We start from the raw sequence: 20,635 nt of genomic DNA on the forward strand, positions 1-20,635 counted from the left end.
AGCTACTACTCCATCACCACATCTGTCTGCAGGCTGCCATGCTCCCTGTCATGATGAGATTGTACTGAACCTCTGAAACTGTAAGCCATCAACTAAATGCTTTCCTTATAAGAGTTGCCGTGACCATGGTATCTCTTCACAGCAGTAGAAATCCTAACTAAAATAGATCCTTAGCCGGGCGGTGGTGGTACAGGCATTTAATCCCAACACTCAAAGAGGCAGAGGCAGGCAGATCTCTGTGAGTTCGAGGCCAGCCTGGTCAACAAGAGCTAGTTCCAGGATAGGCTCCGAAGCCACTGAGAAACCCTGTCTCGAAAAACCAAAAAAAAAAAAAGTCCTTTGGGGGGGCAGTTGGCTCATTGCATAGTGACTCTGCTTGTTTCCTCTCTTTAAAGCAGGCTCCAGACATGTACCCCTTCATGCCTGGTCAAAGAAAATCAGATCACACAGAGACATGTGACCCAAACTTTACATGTCAAATTCTTTCTACCAGAAGTTTGACATTGGAACCATAAGATACTTATTGGCAGTGATCTTTTCTCCCCAGTGAAAGAAAGTTCAGATTGTCAAAGCTGAATTAGTCGTAACCTTATGACTGGCCTGAACAGCAGAATTCGTTCCAACGTAAGAGATGAGGATCAAGTGGAAGAGTGGGGATAAGACAGGAGGAGGCACTTCCCAGGTTCCTGTTTGCTGATCATGTTTTTAACATGGTGCCTGCCTGAAGGGCCAGTGCCCTGGGATCCCACAAGACACTTCATTTTTCCTGCAGTGCTGGGAGAGGCTTGAACCCAAGGGCTTTGTGCTCATGAGACAGGTAGTCTAAGATCTACTTCACAGTCCACATTAAACATTTGAATTTGGCAACTGATGAGCCAAAACAGCACCACAGAAGTAGCAAATACAGGAAGCAGCTGCAAATCCTTGTCTTCAGAGCTGGAAGGGGTATAGGGATGTAGACATGACTCTAAGAACTTAAGGACTTAGATGCTCCAGTCCCAACACCATGAGTGTGAGGCAGAGGAGTGATCATGTAGTCACTGTCACACCAGATCAGGCCACTTTCTGCTAGTTGCAAATGAAGAGTTTCAATTAACAAAAGTTATTTTGTGAAAATTTTGCATGATGATATATGCAGATTAGTTTAAATAACTGTACGGTAATGAGTGCAACGTACCACAATAATCCACAGAACTCTGCTTTCTAATCTTTACATGATTTCTAGCTCATTTTATGCACAAGACTACATTGCTAGGAACATCCTTTTATATTCTCCAATGTACATGCATCTGTGTATCTTTTTGCTCTGAGTAAATTCCCAAAACTTCTAGATCAGAAAAACACACACTTGAAAATAAAGCTTCATAGAATGGAAAATTTTAAATGATGGGGGAAAAGCACACAATTAGATGACATATCTCTTTGTCGTTGAAACTTTAGTCTCTTTTAGGAGATAAGGCTCTGGGCAGGAAGCTAGGCTGAGATATGGTCATAACCCTCATGAATGGCAGCAGAGCCAGGAAAGCTTGCCTTTTTTCAGTGGAGTGGATGAGACTGCCCTCACCTGTGCCAGGCCAGGTCTCCATCACTTACCTACACTTTCTATCAAGAGCTTGCTTCTTCTTGCTCTTTACCTGTGGAGAAAATGAAAAGTTGACGGTTTGGAACCCAGGAGTCCTCACCAGACCCCACCGTACTGGAGCTTTCGGTTGTAACCTCTGGAACTTGGAGGGAAAGAAAACTTCCATTGATCACAATCTACTGAGTTTGTGCTAATTTTTATAGTAGCCCAGACTAAGATAATAACCATCACCTGTTTCTGGCTTCCACTTTCTTCCCATTCATTTTTCTTTTTCTCCTCTTCCTTCTTCTTGAACAAGAAATAAATATAATTTCTTAGGGTTTTTATTGCTGTGAAGAGGCACCATGACCTCAAGAATTCTTATAAAGGAAAGCATTTAGTCAGGGCTGGCTTACAGTTCAGAGGTTTAGCCCATTATTGCCGTGGCAGGAAGCATAGTGGCATGCAGGCAAGTGTATTAGAGGAGTAGCTGAGAGTTTCTACATCCGGGTCCTCAGGCAGCAGGACAAGAGAATGCTACACTGGGCCTGGCTTGACCATTTGAAACTTCAAAGCCCACACCCAGTGGCATACTTCATCCAACAAGGCCACACCTTCTAATAGTGCCACTCCCTGAGAGCCTATTGCCCTCAGAGAGCCATTTTCATTCAACACATATCCAAGTATTTACTAATTTTCTTACATAGAGCGTATCATTCTATAAATATTCTTTTGCACCTTGCTTGCTCTTCCCAGGTAACAATAGTTCATAAAATCAGCCTATGTTCATTCCTGGAGATCTTCATCTCGAGAGTTCTTTAGTATTTCTTTCTGATGCTGTACAACTGCTTATTTCATTATTATACCACTGGAGGTTATTTTTAAACTGTATACAGCATAGGGCTGGAGAGACGGCTGAGTGGCCAAAAGCACGTACTGTTTATCTTAATTACTCTTCTATTACTGTGAAGAGACACTGTGACCAAGGCAACTCATAAAAGAAAGCATTTACTCTAATATGTATATATTCCACCTTCATCCATTCTTCCGTTGAAGGGCATCTAGGTTGTTTCCAGATTCTGGCTATTACAAACAATGCTGCTATGAACATAGTTGAGCATATACTTTTGTTGTATGATAGGGCCTCTCTTGGGTATATTCCCAAGAGTGGTATTGCTGGATCCAGGGGTAGGTTGATCCCGAATTTCCTGAGAAACCGCCACACTGCTTTCCAGAGTGGTTGCATTCCCACCAGCATTGGGTGAGTGTACCCCTTTCTCCACAACCTCTCCAGCAAATGCTATCATTTGTGTTTTTTATTTTAGCCATTCTGACAGGTGTAAGATGGTATCTTAAAGTTGTCTTGATTTGCATTTCCCTGATCGCTAAGGAAGTTGAGCATGACCTTAAGTGTCTTGGACTTCCCACAGGTCAGGGAACCCTGATTGCTCTTCAAGCAGATGAGGGAGGGGGACTTGATCGGGGGAGGGGGAGGGAAATGGGAGGCAGTGGCAGGGAGGAGGCAGAAATCCTTGATAAACAAATAAATTTAATAAAAAAATAAAAAAGAAAAAAGAAAGCATTTAATCGGGAGCTTGATTGCAGTATCAGAGGTTTAGTCCATGGTAATTATAGTATGATTCATGGCAGCAAGCATACCAGGCACGGTGCTGGAACATGAGCTGAGGAGACATTGGGCCTAGCCAGAGCTTCTGGAACCTCAAAGCCCACCCCCAGTGGCACTGCTCCTCCAACAAGACCACACCTCCTAACTCTTCTCAAACAGCTCCACTCCCTGGTGACATATGAAACCGTGGGGGACATTTTGTTCAAATACCACAGAAATGGAACTCAGGTCTTCAGGCCTAGACAGCCACTGCTTTGCCAGCTAAGCCATCTCATGGCTCAGTCTCATGTCTATTCCTATTTATCCATCTTAGTTTGGAAGACATTTGCATTGCAAGTTTGAAAATTTTATAAAAAAAAATACCACATGGACACTCCTACACACTCGCGTCTTGGCCATACATAGGAATATATTTCTTTTGAGTACCTCCCGAGTAGTAAAATTACTGTATGTGAAGTGTGATTTTCATGTAGGCTGGTATAAACAGTCTTGTAAAGTGTCAATTTGCTCTCTCACCTTACCTACTCCCACAAGGCCACGTCTCCAATTAGTGCCACTCCCTATAAGTCAAGCATTCAAATCCTTGAGTCTATGGGGGCCACACCTATTAAAACCACCACAATAAGCATACATGAATTTGTAGATATGCAAAAAAGGAACATAATGTTTTAATTTTAAAATGTCCTTGACATTTGTCTCAAAAATCTACTTCTGGGAATTTATCATAAAGAAATAAGCAATGGAGGAGAGCAATAAGCAAGTGGGAGGAGGGGAGGCGATAAATAAATAAATAATAAGTAAATAAATAAATAAGCAATGGTGAGAGTCCAGAGTTGAAGAGATGTTTGTTAATATACCATCAAAATTTAAAAAAAGTAGGAAGCAACAATATAAAATTATACTTAAAAGCAGTACCCATCTAATTCAATTTTATGTTCTCAAAGCTTAGTTATTGATGCATATATACCGCCCTGGTATATTGTTAAATGTGAAAAAAGTGATTCATCCAGTCTGTACGCTTATCATATGCATGAATGTCTGTGTATACGTGTGCATGTGTGGTTGTGAGCCCAGAGTGACAGAAACACACTATTCAGAATCACCTATGTAGATGGGATTATAGGTATAATATTTTTTCTTTCTCTGGTCATTTTTATATTTATCTGTAATATCTGATTTTCCTATGCCAGATATATGTGTAAAACTCAGCTTATCTAAAAAATTTATAATTTTGTTGATTTTATTTATATTGAGTGTCTGTAGCCCAGCACTCCTGGGATAGACACAGGAGGAGGAGAAGTCCACACTTGCCTAATGGCAAGTTCGAGGTCAGCAGACTGTCTCATTAAGAGAAAGAAAAAAATTCCAGATGTAGATGTAAGAAGTTTTGCTTGTGTTTCGTACCAAATATGTTCGTTTTTGTGACTACCACACAAATGATACTTTTAAATTTTGTTCTTCTATACTTATTGAATTTTTTTATCCACGTGGTGGTGGTGCACACCTTTAATCCCAGCACTTGGGGGGCAGAGACAAGTTGATCTCTATGACTTTGAGGTCAGCCTGGCCTTCAGAGTTAGTCCAAGAAAGCCAGGGTTACACGGAGAAATACTGTTTCAAAATTTTTTTGTATTATATTATATTATATTATATTATATTATATTATAGACACAGTTTTAGTAGATTTTTCAAAAGAGTTTGATTTTAAAGTAGGATCAAAATACAGGCATGGTGGCTCATGTCTATAACCCCAGCACTCATGAGTTTGAGGCAGAAGGATTGCCATGAGTTCCAAGACAGTCTGGGTTACTAAAAGTCCCTGCTCAAGAAAGAAGGAAGAAAGGAAGGAAGGAGGGAAGGAAGGAAGGAAGAAAGGAAGGAAGGAAGGGAGGGAGAGAGGGAGGGAGGAAAGTAGGGAGGGAAGAAGGAAGGGGGATGGAAGAGGAGGAGGAATCAAGCTATGTGGAGCAGGTAATAATGTAGAAAGAATAAGTCAATATCTTGCAGAGCTATGCACATAAGATCACGCATAATGCATGTGTCTTCACACTACCAATGTAACAAACATTATTTTAGGGAAATCTAAACACCTGAGAATATAAAATGTGGAATGATGCTCTTGATAGTGATTTACTTTCTGCCACCAGAAAGCATCATGAGCAAGTTGTTGGAGATACTGAAGTGCTCAGAGCCCCCCATCTCACAAAATTTCAAGACAGGCAGCATTGATCTTCCACAAAGAAACTAAAGGCGCAGTTCAAACTGTAGCTTTAGCAGGAGGACTTCCTGTCTGCTTTCCCTGCAGTCTCACCCTTAAAAACCCCTTTGCACTGTCTCTCTCTGTCTCATCCTTCTGTGTCTTACTCTCCCATTTTTGCTTGCTTGTTTTAAACATTTATTTTTAATTTAATTTTATTATTTTATGTGTGTTTGTGCACTTTGTGTGTGCAGTGCACATGGAGGCCAGAAGAGGACCTCAGATCCTGGAATTAGGAATACAGAAGTACAAGAGCGCTATGCCAGAGCTGGGAATTGAACCTGGGCTCTCTAAAAGCAGCCAGGGCTATTAGGCACGGAGCCATCTTTTCAGCCCTGTCTTGATTTTTGAGACAGCATCTCACTTAGCCTGGGCTGTCATTAAGTTCAACACATAGTTGAGGCTAGCCTCAACTCCTTGATCCCCGTTCCTCCATCTGCTGAGTTCTGGAATTGTAGGGGTGCAGCACCATCCTCAAGTCACACCCAGCAGGATAAAGTCAGGACATTTGACATTCTTCTTCAATAAACTCCAACTTTCATTTCTCACCATTGTCCAGTCTTGCAGCTACATGTTCTTTTTTAGCCACGTGAAGCCATTCAGGGTCCCTCGGTGCACCACTACGCTCTTCTATGCTTCCTCTCTCTCTCTCTCTCTCTCTCTCTCTCTCTCTCTCTCTCTCTCTCTCTCTCTCACCTGAAATTCTCCATGTTACCCTTCCCCAATCACACACTGGTTTTTCATTTGAAGGATGGCTTGACCGTGATGCTTGTCTTGACTTTCTCACTGAAAGTGAACCTTGCTAGCCCCTCAAGGGCACACAGCACGTTCCTTGATGGCTCACGTGTCAAAAAGGAAGTGTGCTAATCTTACACTGTCTGTGCCTGGAGTCTGCCTTACAGTAAATACTCATCTTGTGTGTGCAGAGAGTGAACAAGAAAAGAAGCTGAACAGGATGGCCCTCGGACTGTCCAGACACCCTGGCTACACGCTAGACTGGTGTCATACTGAGGTCTGTGGATGTGCTTCTATGGGTTCTGGAAACAGCAAATGATTCTTACTATAAAGATTGCTTTTAGACTCCTTGGAACTTCTTGGCAAATTTTAATTTCCTTGCGACTTAGTGGCCAGTATTCTAGAAGATGGTGGTGCTTCAGCGTAGATACACGATCTCAGGTTGCTTGGAGTTTTTCAGAAATCTGAGTAACATCATGTCATTTGATTTGTAAACCAGGTGGGTTTCTACTTTCCTGCCTCTCCCAAGACGGAGATGATCTATAAAGTGTGTGTGCTCAGTCTATTTAATAACCAGCTCCAGTCTCGGTGAGACGGATCTGCTGAAGTTAGCTTTCCAGGGTGCAGTGAGGAGAGAGGGAAGCATTCCTTTCACGATTTCACCTCAGACAGGATCACATGGAATGTCGAAAAACACATGATATATAGAAAAGCAGACACAGATGATATTTTCTCAAGGTGCTTGCCGCTCTACCATCTGCCACGTTTGCAGCTGGTTAAAAAAGAAAGAAGAAAAGAAATTAGTTTGGCAGGGTTTATTCTTACAAAAAGAATCATGTTGATTTTGCCAGTCCTATGTAATCTGATATGCCTTTTGCAAATTGAGTAAGAGGAAAAAGCTTTTGCATTTGTGCTCCAGGAAAAAATGTGGCCATTGTCCTTCTGACCCTTGTCATGTGAGTGTGTGCGTTTGTGTGTGTGTGTGTGTGTGTGTGTGTGTGTTTTCAACTGTACGTTAGCTAGGCCCTTAGTAAACAAAAGAGACTGAGATAACTCATTGACTAATTCACAACAGCCACGCTGAAGAGCATATCTGTGGCCAGCACGGTATTGATGATATGCTATCACATAGCTTAAACTAAAAGGAAGGTGATGAGATTTAAAGTTAACATTTTAGGCAGCCTCTGGAGTCAAAGTATACTCAGTGCAGAACCCGGCAGCCTGTGTACTATACTTCTTCACAAGAGGTTTGTATACATCCACAAAAAGTAAAATTTGCTCATAAATTTTTTTCTTCCTCATTTAGAAATAAAACCCTCTCGTGAATGATATACTTCGAAGAACAGATTTACTTGATGATTAGAAAAAAATAAGTAAATTTGCTGGAGAGGTTGTCTACTATCTCAGTCAATATCAGCTACCTACTATATTGCTTCATAACTTTGAAGAGACTGATTGAGGTTTATGAAACGTAAGTAAAGGAGAGACTGGAGATATGGATCAGTCGCTAGGAACACAGGCTCTTCCTCCACCAGTCCTCCAGAGGAAGAGCCAGTGTTGGGACTGGTGTTCAATTCCCAGCATCAGCACGAAGGTTCACAACTATCTGTAACTCCAGTCCCAGGGAATTCAACACCCTTTTCTGGCATCTGCCAGAACCACCAGGCATGCTAATGGTTCACGGGCATAAATGCAGGCAAAATAGCTATACACATTTTAAAAGTTTTTTTAAACATCAGTAGAAGATATAAATTCCAATTTCTTACTGATTTTTTATTACAGGGAATGGGTATACATTCTCACTGAGTAGCTGGTTTTTGCTGAATGTGGAGACACATGGAAGAGAATCACTAGCAATGTACTCCACACTCAAATTAACCTTACTTTGTTATTTTCATTTTCAAACAATATCTCTTTATAAATTATATTTTGTGCTACTTAAAAATTATCCAAACAAAAGCTACAAAAATTGTTCATTGTAGCAAATATGACACAAAACTATGAATGAGATACTAAAGGATATTGTTCCTGAATATTTGTCTATAAAAAATAAGTTAAACTGGATATGGAGGTGCACATTTTAATTCCAACCCAGGCGTGGCAGAAACAGGCAGAGCCTTGAGTTCAAGGCCAGCATGGCTATGTGGTGAGACCGTGTTTCGGAACAAAGTTAGTCACTACTGTGCATTAAAGATTGCAGACATAAAATGATATACCAGACATTGAGCTGTTAACATCCAAATCAGCTCCCTCTGTTTCTTCATGATAGTCTACCAACGGTTAAGCTTCTGCAAGCCGGAGAGATGGCTCGTCAATTAAGAACACTGGCCAGTCTTGCAGAGGACCTGAATCTGATTCCCAGCACCTACATAGTGGTTCACAGGCAACAATAATTCCAGTTCCAGGGGACCCAATGCCCTCTTCTGAACTTATAGGCACCAGGTTCACAGGCACGTGGTTCACAGATACACATTGAGGTAAAACACTCATTCCCATAAAAAATAAAAACAAGGAAATATTTTTAAAAACAAATTTAAACCTCTGTTAATTTGAGAAGCTGAGACACTTGGTATGTCAGGAAATCTGTAGACCCGGCTCTGGTTGTTACCCAAAGTTATATTGGGCAGTTCCATGCTCTATAGTCTTTTCTTGGAGATTTTCATCCCATTGCCTGCTGTCTGTGTCCATAAACTGATCTCTGCCAACTGCACTGTCTGCAGTGTCTTCCTCTATGCTTCCCAGAGGGCAGGTAAGCACACACTGACAAGCACAGAGCCCCTGATAGCCACAGGGAAGCACGGTGAGAAATGTACGTACAGAAAGACTGGGCTATTTGCTTGGTCTCAGGTCATAATTAGAGTGGTTCCATGCTTTCTGGGTGCAACTCCAGTCCAGGGGCCCCTTTTCTAGGCCACCAGCGGTTTCAGGGTTCTAGTAACAGTTTCTTGCTCTTGTTCCCTCAGACTTAGGTAAAGAAGTTTCCCACTGTCGCTCATTACTGGGTAAGTGTCTCACTAGCATTCCCACATCTCCCTAAAATATGCTTTTATTAAATTCTCCTTGGCTAAACACCTTGAATAGTCCCTGCAGTTCCAAATAGAGCCCAAAGAGATGGGGGGGGGAGCAGGGGGAGAGCCTTTATGCACTAAGGGAAAAGTATGATGTCGCATCTTCATTGCCACCATTGCTGGGCTTGCAGTCACCTCTGGGTGTGTTTCCAAAGCTTTAACTAGGAGGGACAATCCACCTTGATTGTGGATAACAGGATCCTGGTATTGGGGTCCCAAACGGAATAAAAGGGGAAAAGGAGGAAGCATGAACACCTGTTGGTTTCCTGACCAACCCCCGACACACTGTGACCTATAGTCCTTCTTAGATGTAGCCTAAATAAATCTTTCTTCCTTTAATTTGTTTCTGCCAGGTAGTTTCCTCCTGTCATGAGAAAACTAATACCAGTGATAATGGGACTGGAAACTGAAAGTTGTTTAAACTGTATCTGAAGCGCTTGAGGCATGGAATTCAGCTTCTACGCAACTCGTGTAGCTCTGGGAAATACACAATATTGAAGGTTAATTTACTTGTTTGGAAAGCGAACTAGTAAGCTAGGGAATTGTCAACTCTGTTTATTTTCTTTGCATTTAAGCATTCAAATAAGTTAGAGATTGACAAACTCTTTCTTGGGAACCAAACCTCGACCCACCGCCTCTCCTTGTATAGAGTTTAGCTATTCCTACTCTTTGTGTTGCAGTGACAGAGCCAAACAGCCAGGACATAGGCCTACGGACCACAGAGTCTCAAATATTTACATATGGCCTTTACAGAGAAGGTTACAAACCTCTGAACCGACTGAATGATCTTCTTGTCACTTCTTTTCTCCTTACTTAGACTCAGTCCTCTCTGTGTCTTTACAGCCAATACATTTGTCTCACACGCATGCTCATAGTAGGAAGTGACCACAGAGAAAGTCAGGGTGCACTGGCAAATACACAGTCTGTTGTTCCTTTGCGGAACTACAGCATTCTCCTGGACTACGGACATATTCCCAGAAGCCTTTGCATTCCCCGTTAAAAAGCGAGGGCCACCACGAGCCGTCTCTCTCTCTCTCTCTCTCTCTCTCTCTCTCTCTCTCTCTCTCTCTCTCTCTCTCTCTCTCTCTCTCTCTCTCTCTCTCTCTCTCTCTCTCTCCCCCCCCCCGCCTTTCCTGTCGTGTCAGCACACCTGTACCTGCCCGTTGTTACCCCTCCCCCATTAAAAGTGCACCCACATGGGACCTCCGCGTGTCTGTGTTTTCTTCCCCGTGTAATGTCTTTACCCTCTAACCCGCAGACAAGAAAGCCAGCCAGAAATTAGGAACAACACAGTCCTCTTCCACTTGTACTTTAAACTCAGAGTGCATTTTGGCCTTTTTTAAAGACTTACTATTTAAATTTAATATGACTGTTGGAATTTACATAGGATATTTTAAAATTTGTTCACAAGGAGCTGGGAAGATAACTTGGTGGGTGAAATCACCTGCCACCATGATTGATGACTTGAGTTTGATTCCTGGGACTCACGAGAGGAAGGAAAGAACTACTGCAAGTTGTCCTCTGACTACTGCATGCACACAGCAGGGCACACCCACACTCATGCACACTTCCACACCCACACACATGCACACTTCCACACCCACACTCATGCACACTTCCACACCCACACTCATGCACACTTCCACACCCACACTCATGCACACTTCCACACACCCACACTCATGCACTCTTCCACACACCCACACTCATGCACACTTCCACACCGACACTCATGCACACTTCCACACCCACACTCATGCACACTTCCAGACCCACACTCATGCAACTTCCACACCCACACTCATGCACACTTCCACACCCACACTCATGCACACTTCCACACCCACACTCATGCACACTTCCACACCCACACTAATGCACACAGCAGGGCACATCCACACTCATGCACACTTCCACACCCACACTCATGCACACTTCCACATACCCACACTCATGCACACTTCTACACCCACACTCATGCACACTTCCACACCCACACTCATGCACACTTCCTCACACCCACACTCATGCACACTTCCACACCCACACTCATGCACACTTCCACACCCACACTCATGCACACTTCCCCACACCCACACTCATGCACACTTCCTCACACCACACTCATGCACACTTCCACGCCCACACTCATGCACACTTCCCCACACCCACACTCATGCACACTTCCCCACACCCACACTCATGCACACTTCCTCACACCACACTCATGCACACTTCCACACCCACACTCATGCACACTTCCACACCCACACTCATGCACACTTCCACACCCACACTCATGCACACTTCCTCACACCCACACTCATGCACACTTCCCCACCCACACTCATGCACACTTCCACACCCACACTCATGCACACTTCCCCACACCCACACTCATGCACACTTCTACACCCACACTCATGCACACTTCCACACCCACACTCATGCACACTTCCACACCCACACTCATGCACACTTCCACACCCACACTCATGCACACTTCCTCACCCACACTCATGCACACTTCCACACCCACACTCATTCACACTTCCACACCCACACTCATGCACACAGCAGGGCACATCCACACTCATGCACACTTCCTCACACCCACACTCATGCACACTTCCACACCCACACTCATGCACACTTCCACACACCCACACTCATGCACACTTCCACACCCACACTCATGCACACTTCTACACCCACACTCATGCACACTTCCTCACCCATACTCATGCACACTTCTACACCCACACTCATGCACACTTCCACACCCACACTCATGCACACTTCCACACCCACACTCATGCACACTTCCCCACACCCACACTCATGCACACTTCCTCACACCACACTCATGCACACTTCCACACCCACACTCATGCACACTTCCCCACACCCACACTCTTGCACACTTCCTCACACCACACTCATGCACACTTCCACACCCACACTCATGCACACTTCCTCACACCCACACTCATGCACACTTCCCCACCCACACTCATGCACACTTCCACACCCACACTCATGCACACTTCCACATACCCACACTCATGCACACTTCTACACCCACACTCATGCACACTTCCACACCCACACTCATGCACACTTCCTCACCCACACTCATGCACACTTCCACACCCACACTCATTCACACTTCCACACCCACACTCATGCACACAGCAGGGCACATCCACACTCATGCACACTTCCTCACACCCACACTCATGCACACTTCCACACCCACACTCATGCACACTTCCACACACCCACACTCATGCACACTTCCTCACACCACACTTATGCACATTTCCACACCCACACTCATGCACACTTCCACACCCACACTCATGCACACTTCCACACCCACACTCATTCACACTTCCAGTGTATGCTGCTTTTAAAACCTAGGGCCCGTGAGAGGGATCAGCAGGTGAGGGTGCCTTCAGACAAGGCTCCCAACTTAAATTCTAGCTCATGGACTCGTGTGGTGGAAGGGAGAACCCACTTCTACAAGTTATCCCTGACACACACACACACACACACACACACACACACACACACCATTGAAGGTACATCTACTCCTAACACAAAATAAAAGGTTTGTTTTTTTTTTGAGAGGCTGGGATAGGGAGGGTTTGAGACACGGTTTCACTAAGGCATGTAACTCACTCTGTAGATCAGGCTGGCCTTAAACTCATAGAAATCTGCCTGCCTCTGCCTCTGGGGTCCTGGGATTAAGGACATGCGCCTTGTAAAATTAATAAGTTTTAAATAGAGAAAGATCAGAACCTTTAGGCAATGAGATCTTATGGGAAAAAGCAAGGTCCTGTGCCCTAGGAGGGGCTATGGTGCCCTGGGGACTTCCTTTCCCTGTTTTTGTGCCTAGCCCTGAGGCGATCAGTTTTTTTTTGTTCTCCCCCACTAAGGCCTCAGAACAATAGAACGAACCAACTATAGACTGAAGCCTCTGAGCTTATGAACAAAAATAAGTTTTTCTTCATTTTTAGTGGATTGTCTCAAGTATTTTGTTTTCGTTTTTTTTTGTGTGGGGGGAGGGATAAGGTTTTGCTGTATAACCCAGGAGAGTCTGGGCCTTGCTATGTAGCAGTCTGGTATTGATTTGATGATCTTCTGGCCTCAGGCTAATTATTGGGAATTTAAACTTGTCAGCTGAATTGAGAGAAGATGCTTTGCTCTACTAATTGAGGTGCCCATCACTGAGAGGGTGACTCTAGACTCAGGAGGCACAGACAAGCAAAGCAGAGTCACTCAGGAGAAGGGCATGTGCCATTCAGAGCAAGTTACAGATATAAATTGGGGATTACTTACCATGTAGCCACAAAAGGTGAGTGCTCCATTTGCCTGTGGTAGAAGAGGTGACATTGACTGTCATGAAGAGGTGACAGTTGAATCTCAGAGGATGGATAGGAGTTTGCCTGGCTGACAGGCAGTCTGAAGCGGGTGTCATGGCACCGGTGCGTGGAATATTATACTGAATCGGAGACGGTTCACTTTGGAGCACAGAATTGGGGCTTTGGGGAAGAACAGCTGATACCTGATGGAAAGAAGGACCCCTCCTTTCTTCTCTGTCATTTCTTGTTTTAGCGATCAATTCCTTGGTCTAGGCAGATGTACAGCATGGTATGAAAACAGTACCCCCTCTTTACACCCGAGAGAACTATGCCCAAAGAAGTTAGACAGTGTGGTTGATTTTGATCTTTCTCCTTCAACACTGTGTTGGATAGTTATGACCGTATCACACATATGTTATTAGTTGAGCCTGAAAACTTGTTTCTTCCACCGAGAGGCTCTTGGAAAAGTCTATGAGAGATCAGATTTCTCCTCTTCCTTTCCCTGTCCTTCTGCCTTTCTTCTGTCCTCCCTCTCCCTATTTCTTCTCGCTCTCTCTCCCCTCCCTATCTCTTGATCACTTCCTCTCTTTCTTTCTTTGGCAGGTCACAATAGGCTACCCAAGATTGCCATAAACTCACTTTTGGACTTAAGTGATCTCGCTGCTTTAACCACTCAGGCAATGGAGACTACAGACGTAGCTACCATGCCAAACTTGAGGGTGGGTATGCTGCTGATAGAAACATTCTTTTCAGGAGGCAATGACTTATTCTGTTTTGGAAAACTGTATTGAGATATAGTTTATATCCTACACAATTAACTCATTTAAGGTCTATAATCCAGTGACTTTTAAACATACTTACACAGTTATATGTCTATTAATGAAATCGATTTTCTGATATTTAATTTTCTCAGAAGAAACCGTGTACCTGCCCTCTTAGACACCCCCTTTCCAGCCCTGGGCAGACACTAATCTTCTGTGGGACTCTACAGTGCTTTGTCTTATGAGCATTTGCATAAAGGGACTCATACACTATGTTGTCCTTTGTGCCCGGCTTCTCACTTAACACAGCACTCTAGGTTCACCCAGGACGTAGCGCCTCTCACTACTTTACACTGTTTATTTACAATAGAGTTGGGTTCGGTTCTTATATTCCCTTTTCAACGGACATTTCAGATACTTCTACTCTGTAGGGGGTGTTAAATAACAGTACCGTTTTACTGTTTATAGATGTGGTCATTTCTCCAAATCTGTACTTAAAATATTTGTCCCCAAGGAGGTTGGTTGGAGGCAAGTCTGTTACTTCCTGTAGTATCCATCAAAATACACACTGGTTGTGGTGGGTAGGGGAGCTCCTGGTATACAGCTTGTGTTATAGATGTGTAGAATGTGGTGGGGACTCAGTTATAATATGTAGGATGGACCTTTCTGTAATGACTTCTCAATGGCGCACTCCAACCGTGTGTAGTGAAGAGGCCTGGTCAAGTAACTTAGGCTCTAACCAGATGGAGTGTTTTTCTCATGTCTTTTCCTGTTAGATTTACTATTTTGAGAAAGGATAGATGGAAACACATCTTCAAAATACAAAACTGAAGAACATTAAAGAAGTCTTTACAAATATCTTCCTAACTGAAAGGAGGATAGAAAAATTTTGAATTTAATTGTCCAGACGTTGTAATTCAGAGACTCTTAAACGGTGCATAATGCACCGTCCCTCCTCTGCCAGACAGAGGAGTTTCCTGATTGCACTCTTGAGATATTATAGAGCATTTCTAAGGCTGCTGTTAAACTAAAGAATGGCAAATTGTGAGGTTTTCAAATAAGTTCCTGCAGACCTCAGTCTGGTCTAAAGTTTCCTGTTTTTACAATTAACTCCTCATGTTTCTTTGTTGAAGTGTGTGTGTGTGTGTGTGTGTGTGTGTGTAACCTAAAGATAGACCAGGAAGCATCTGGACCCTCTGGTTCCAGAGGGGAATCCAGACTTTAGTGCAGGATAGGTTGGATACTTCATGGGTTTTCTCTTTTAAGTGAGACAGCTCAGCCTGTCTTAGAAGAACCCAAGTACAGGTAGGGATACTTTCGCATCATCAGGCTTCTGAGGGATTGTGAAGAGAGGTCCAAATGTCTGGCGTTGGTGTTCCTGAAAGTTAGGCTTCCATCTTGGTGCCAACTCTCCCTCTACATCTCGCTCACCAAATAAAGAACTGTGATTAAGAACAAGTCAGCAAGAACAAAAGGAAAAGATTGCTTGCAACCAGGATGACTCAAGATCTGTGTATAGGCCAGGGAAATTCAAGGCTGTGTTCCATACCACATGAATGCATGCTAATTTGAATTAAGATGATTTTGGAAGGGTGTTTATTTCCAGATTCTCCAAAAGCAAGGCATTTCTTCCTGGAACTGAACTCAAGCAAAACCTGCGATATTTCAAGCGTTTGGTAAAGATTTCGTGTTTGGGGGAATAATGATGAAAAGACCACTCCTCATAGTAGCAAAGCATTTACTATGAACTGCCACTTCACTGAATCGTATTGCTTTTCTGGTTTCCATATGAAGGCAACGAAGTACAGAGGACTCAGTAATGTGTCTAGAGAGTCTTTCCATCAGAGGTCCAGAGGTCCTTCAGGCTCCAAGGAATTGTGCTGATTAATCCAGTTTATGACAAAGCATTTTTACTGATATTAAAATATGAGGAGAGATAGCCCAGCAGTTAAGAGCACTGGCTGCTCATGCAGAGGACTAGGGTTTGACTCCCAGCACCCACATAATGGATCAGAGCTGCTTCTAACCAGTTTCAGGGGATCTCATGCCCTGTTCTGACCTCCACAGAGACCAAACATGTATGTGGCCAACAGACATACATAAAAAGCTAATTATTCATACAATAAAAGTAAAATAAAGATACAAATACAAATATGGAAATAGATACAAAAAGTATGCATCATTAAAAAAATAAAATAGAGTAGTGGAAGTAGATAAGTACATGTAAACACCATGCAAACACGGAATGCACTGTAAAACAATACTATATTGCTTTGGAAAACAAAGTGTTTTATACTCCATTTTATCCTGGGTATAACTTGGATATGAGAAGAAATAACGTTTGGACGTTAGGACGAATAACATCTAATTTGCTAGGTTATTTTGATGCGCCCACTAGCGCATAACATAAATGATTTTTGACAAATGTTTTTCACACAGCTTGGATGACTTCCAAATATTTTCTCTTGTGGCTCTTAGTTTGGGATATTTTTCGATGACCAACCAATCCAAAACCAAAGCCCGAATCACGGTAGCACCCGTCAGGAAATGCCCTGTTGAAAGGCAGCTTTGATTACTCAAAAGCCTATATTTCACTCGAACTTTCAAGACTATTCTTGTTTAGAGGACGGACTTTTCCTTTCTTTTCTTTTTTTTTTGGGGGGGGGGGACAAAATCAACCACCTGTTCTGCCTTCCCAAGATATGCCTTTGCTTTTTGCTGCAGTTTTCCTACTCCTTTTCGCGGGCGAAAATGCATGTTTAACAGAGCAAATCAAAGTGTCCGAAAGAGGATGTCTGCATCCATCCTGTTTTAAAGAGATGGGTTTCCTTCCCGTTCCTTCGCACATCAAAGAAGGCACTCCGGGAGGAAATAAACCATAATTAGGCACGAGCGAGCAAGCAGCAGACCCCCTTCCTCAGCCTAGCCCATCCCCGCCCCTGGGCCCTGGCAACCGTCCGGGGCGCGATGCGGTCCCTTGCCACAACGGAGCCTTCGGTCCCTGGCAGGGCAAAAGGGCTGAGGCGAGCGCGAGCCCGCGGAGGGATGGTGAGCGCCCGGCGAGGGGGGAGCCGCGCCTGAGAAGGCGAGGACACGCTGCGGGCGGACGCTCCCGGCGCCCGTGCCCGCCGGCCGCTGAAACGCCCAGCGCCGCTCTCCAAGGGCCAGCCCGGCCGCCCCGCAGCCTCCGCGGCGCTCGCGATTCATCGGCGGCCGCTGCGCTGAACGACTCCCTCCGGGAGCGGGGCTACCTCGACGGGCTTTTTGTCTCGTGCCCCGGCCGCTCTTCGCGTCCTCCTCCTCCAGATGCCTTTCTTCTGCCCCTCCTCTCCGGGTGCAGACATTGCCAGCGCCGGCTGCGGCTCCACGCGGGATTTGGGCTCGTTTCCCCTGGGGGGTTTTGAGGAGCGAGAGTCCTTCCCCCTCTTCGATGGGATTTTCCTGCCTTGCCGAAATGGACTTCATTGATTTCGTCTTACTTCTACCAATTCCCTAGGCGTTTTTGTGGTACTTCCCTTTTTCCTCCCCGCCCGAATATATAATCTGTAAAATGGAGAACGAAATCTTTACTCCCCTTCTGGAGCAGTTCATGACCAGCCCCTTGGTTACTTGGGTAAGTAGGATGTCCTTTATTGTGTATTTTGCTGTGTTATTTGCGGCTGCAGAGATGGAGGTGGGCGTTAACGCCGTGATAATCCTTGTGTTCTAGGTTAAAACGTTTGGACCTCTGGCTGCAGGAAATGGGACCAACCTGGATGAATACGTGGCTTTGGTGGATGGGATATTCTTGAACCAGGTCATGCTCCAAATGTAAGTGTTTTCTTCTTCTCTCGCTAACTTTTTTCTGTGAAAAATAACATACTTTGAACTTAGATTTCACGTCATAAACCCTTAATTTGGTTCTTTGGCCAGAAAAAAAAATCAGGTGGTTTAATTGGATCTTGGAAGGAGTGCCCTTCCTGCTTATTAACCAAGTAGTTATACCTCCTGAAATTGAGAAACTGAATCTTTCACTCTGCCAGTCCTGTCTGTATTGTCTGAAGTGCTGAAATTCAAACCACATTGTGATATCTTTGGTAATTTGGTAAAATGACGGAGACAGAGAAATCTTGTCTACGAAAGAAAAAGACTTAACTGTGAAGTTATGTGCAAAGGTGTGTTCTTATTAACCTTTTAAATCTAAGAATAAATGATTCAAAAATTGAAACTGGTGAAGTAACATTTCAGCGGAGAAAAATTCAGTTAACATTGCTGATTGGTCAAGAAGACTTCTGTAGCCAGCAATTTAAATATCTAAGTTTGATCAGATGACTTACTGTGTTATTGATGAGTTATTAAATTAGTATTTGGGGAATTATTTAAAGGTATTTTGAGGTTTATGTAAATAACTGAAGTCATGAGAGCTGGGTTAATTAAGTCTTTTGTTTGACATGTTGAGTTTCTGCTAAGAAGAAATGTGGCTTTTGAGATAGAAATGGAGTGTTGGAAGCATGTTAGTACCTAGATCAGAGAGGTCAAAGTGACTCCATTTTATCGCTATGGTATTGTTGCACAGGTGCACTGTAAGTACTTCAGTGGTTATCATTGCTGGTATTACAGTTGGGTTTGGACACTTCTTTCTTAATAGAGTCTCATTGCAACAGTAATCTTGCAACTTTTGATTTGAAGATATTTCTGTCTTATATATGTGAAAATTGATGCAGTATAAAAACTTGTTATTTAAATTCATATTCTATTAATTTTGCACATGTCAGTTCTGTATTTTCCTGGAAATTATTTTTCTTTCTAGATTTGTGCTGGTTAGTTTTTTGTCATCTTGACACAAGTGTCATCAGGAAAAGGGGGACCTCAGTTGAGATTTTAAACTACTCTGTCATTTTCGCATGTAGGCGAGTCTCTGGGGCATTTTCTTGGTTGCTGGAGGTGGGATGGCCCACCCCACTGCTGGCAGTGCCATCCCTGGGCAGGTGGTCAGTTGTATGAGAAAGGTTTAACATTTTTGTTTTATTTTTTAAACTTAGTACTTGGGTGAAGAGTTAAAAACATAATAGCTGCTTTCAATTTGAGTTCACACTCATTTAAAAAATATATATTTTGAAAATAGTGATGTTCCAAAAGAATAGATGCCAGGTTCTCCCTAGCGCCTTGGGAGGGGACTAGCGGCTTTATAAACCTCAGGTCTACTTCTGTGTTTTCAGTTCCACCTCTCAGTTTCTCTAAGTGATTTTTAGTGTCCTAATTCTGTTCTGAATGACCTATATAAGGGAAATAAAAGTGTAGTAATAGGGGCAGCGGGGCTGCGTCCCCAAAACCCCAGCCGCCTGCCTGGCTAGCTTATGCCCCGAAATAATTACACAGACACTGTATTCATTTAAACACTGCTCTGGCCCATTCCTATCTAGGCTAATTCTCACATCCTGATAAACCCATCTCTAATAATCTGTGAGCACCGGTCTTACCGGGAAGATTCTAGCCTAAGTCCATCCTGGGTCGGAGCTTCATAGCGTGTGTCTTCCCTGGAGCTGGTAGCTCTTGCATCTGCTCTGGAGAGGAGAGCTGTGGAGTCTGACCTCACTTCCTCTTCCTCCCGGCATTCTGTTCTGTTTACTCCACCCACCTAAGGGTGGGCCTATCCAATGGGCCTAGCAGTTTCTTTATTGCTTAGCCAATGAAATCAACAGATTGATATATGACACTCCCACATCATAAAAGGAAAAGAACTATTCTTTGCTTTCTTAAAAGAATAGTTTATTAAAATTGGGTCAACACAGTATGTTTAAGCAGTAAAGCAACAAAATACCTTATTACTATTTTGTTTATTTATTTTTAGGTACAGAGTCTTATTTTTCCCTGGCTATATAGATCAGGCTGGTCTGGAACTCTTGGAGAGCCACCTGCCTCTGCCTTACAGTTTCTGGGATTAAACGCATGTCTCACCACAATACATTATTTTTATGAACTATGGTTAGAAAATGTGCTGCATAGTTTATTCAGTTGGCTGCATGACTTAATGAACTCTATTAAAGTGCCATTTGAAACTCTGTGTCATGAAAGGATAGTTAACCTAAAGATGAACCTTAATTAAAAACATTTCTAGATTACATTTAGTTATAGAACTTGTGAGCAAGAATCCTTTGTAAATGAAATGGTGTATTTTTCATTGTGTTCCTTATACTTGAAGTTTATTGAGCTTGGATCTGTGGGTTTCATTTTTATCAAATTTGGAAAAAAATGAAGGCATTGTTTCTTTAAATATAGT

The 20,635-nt window shown here is 43.4% G+C and overlaps 1 protein-coding gene across 1 annotated transcript in view; it reads right to left on the minus strand.

Moving 5' to 3' along the window:
* Positions 1-20,635, minus strand: part of Asb3 (ankyrin repeat and SOCS box containing 3) — a 391,624-nt gene that overhangs the window by 21,202 nt on the left and 349,787 nt on the right. The gene's annotated exons all lie outside the window — the stretch shown is intronic.

The sequence above is a fragment of the Microtus pennsylvanicus genome, chromosome 12 (genome assembly GCF_037038515.1).
Source record: "Microtus pennsylvanicus isolate mMicPen1 chromosome 12, mMicPen1.hap1, whole genome shotgun sequence".
Classification (NCBI taxonomy): domain Eukaryota; kingdom Metazoa; phylum Chordata; class Mammalia; order Rodentia; family Cricetidae; genus Microtus; species Microtus pennsylvanicus.